The following is a 2,278-nucleotide window of genomic DNA, read 5'->3' on the forward strand; positions in this document are numbered from 1 at the left end:
AACTTTTTCATGTAGAACACGCTCTCTAATTCCTTACGGTTTAAGAGCAGTTTTGAATTTACCGAAATGCGGACACTCTGTTTTTCGCGACACCAAAATCGACGAGTGAACCGCATCGGACAGAAAACCGCACTGCTTTCGAACTTGAAACCGCACTGCATCAGACAGTCAAGTGAACTTCATGATTTCTCTTGTCGAACACAATTTTTTCGTGTGTTTTGTACCAGGAGACGAGACTAGCAAACCACACACAAGAGAATAGCGAACCACACCAACGAGAGTAGTGAACTTCATGATTTCTCTTGTCGAACGTAATTTTTTCGTGTGTTTTCTGTTTTGTACCAGGAGACGAGACTAGCAAACCACACACAAGAGAGTAGCGAACCACACCAACGAGAGTAGTGAACTTCATACTTCTTTTCGACAATCTTTTGCTTTACAAAGTGAACCACTTTGACTCACTACAAAATGAACCACATTGCAATGGCGACAAAGGGAACTGCATTATTTTTATTTTTTCTAGCATTTTCTCTTTATAATTTCATCTCAACTGCGAGGCCAGGTGTAGTGAACCACACGCGACAGCAAAATGCACTGCAAGTGCGGATGCAATTCTTTTTGAACACACGACGCCATGCAGGAACAAGCGCAATTTGAATTTTGCATCGGAGGAAGTGAGCCGCGACCCAATTCGAAACAAACTGCATGCTTTTTTGTTCGTAACCACGAAGGGGTTGTTAACAGAGAAACTACATCATGCTTTCAACATCCGATTTTTCACAAATTATAAACTATGTCCATACAAATTTGCAAAAGAATTCTTCCAAAAATAAGAAAAAACTGAACTCCTCTATAGAAGTTTTTACAAAGTAAAGTCCTCTATACTATGCACTGCACTGCAAATCTCAATGGACAATTTTTTATGAACTTTACTAGGGGAGCCCCAATCGAACTCCACGACCCACAATACAGGACATCAATCAAACTCTAAACGAAGTGCATGCAGGAGAGCGAGTCTTTTGTTTCTTTTCCTATAATTGGTTTTTCCTCCTTTTTTCTGCATTAGAGAACATAGGGGACTGATCTGTGTCTTCATTCGAGCTTACACCGAACATCACACACACTGCAAAAAGAAACTTTAACATGCGAATTGCAAAAAGAAAAAAGTGGGCTGCAGCACTTGGTCGCCGGGGAGCTCGCTATCGAACGGGATCCATGGTGTGGCGCAGGGACAAGATTGAGATGGCCATGGTGCCACCTGCGGGGCACAAGCGAGGTGTGAGGGAGAGGTGAGGAGGAAGAAGGAAAGGAGGGAGAGGAGGGCGCTCACCTCCTGTGGGGCACAGCACTGCATTGGCGCTCGTCGTGGACCGCACTTCACCCACCGAAGAGCTGCATCCCCTGCTGGATGCCAGCGGGCTGCACCAACGCGACTAACGCACTGCACTCGTACATGTCACAAACTGCAAGGGGGCTTTACCGCTCGAATGACACAGACTGGTGCTGGGAGTTTCTGCCCTCTCCCCATGGTGGATGGCAACTGACAGAGAAGGGGATGACGGTGAGAGGAGGAATCGTCGGATCGAGGCCATTTTTCCTGGCCAGAAGAGAAGCTGGGGGGCACATGAGCGTGGATCCCGTTCCCAGCGGAGGTAGGAGACGACGAGGCCAGCCGGAGAGGAGGACCCCGAGGCAGCTCCAGGGCCGTGGACCGGATCTGGCTCGAGGAGGTGTGGGATTGGTAAAATCTCACCGGATCTGGCCCATAGAGGAACGGCCAGTCGTCAGAGCGCCACCAGGATCGCGGGGGCTGCGCCGAAGAGGACGAGCAGGTGGTTGCGGGGAGCAGTGGTGGCGCACTAGGGAACTGGGTGGGGCGAAGCGATGCATGGGAGGGGCGGCGCGGCAGGGGCGACGGCAGAAGGAGATGGGGTGGTGCGGCGGGTGGCAGCCTAGGGAGGTGCTCTGGCGGCGGGGGGGCAGGTCGGCGGCGCATCGGAGGCGGTCGCGGCTTCCGGTAGCGTTGGAGGAAGGTTGGGGGCGCGAGGGGCAGACGAAGGAGGAGAGGGGCGCCAGGGGGCCGCGGCCGCTCGGGATCCGGTGCCTGAGCCACGCCGGAGCGCCGTGCTTGTGGGGATGGGGATGGAGGGTGGTCGCGCTAGGGTGTGGGTTGCTGTCGGGAGATGGGAATCGGGGAGAGGTGGGTGGGGGCTTGACAGCGGAAGAAGGTGGGTTTGGTGGGGTGGGGTGTGCGTGGGGTGGGTATTTGCAGTTCGGT

The 2,278-nt window shown here is 52.7% G+C and overlaps 1 long non-coding RNA gene across 1 annotated transcript; it reads right to left on the reverse strand.

Annotated features, from left to right (window-relative positions):
* Positions 1–737: 737 nt before the first annotated feature.
* On the reverse strand, positions 738–2,065 carry LOC109749431 (uncharacterized). The gene is made up of 2 exons (XR_002229635.3): positions 1,331–2,065; positions 738–1,258 (listed from the first exon to the last, which is right to left on the reverse strand). It is a non-coding gene; the product is annotated as an uncharacterized lncRNA (long non-coding RNA).
* Between the last annotated feature and the right edge of the window lie 213 nt (positions 2,066–2,278).

Source organism: Aegilops tauschii, chromosome 3 (genome assembly GCF_002575655.3).
Source record: "Aegilops tauschii subsp. strangulata cultivar AL8/78 chromosome 3, Aet v6.0, whole genome shotgun sequence".
NCBI lineage: Eukaryota > Viridiplantae > Streptophyta > Magnoliopsida > Poales > Poaceae > Aegilops > Aegilops tauschii.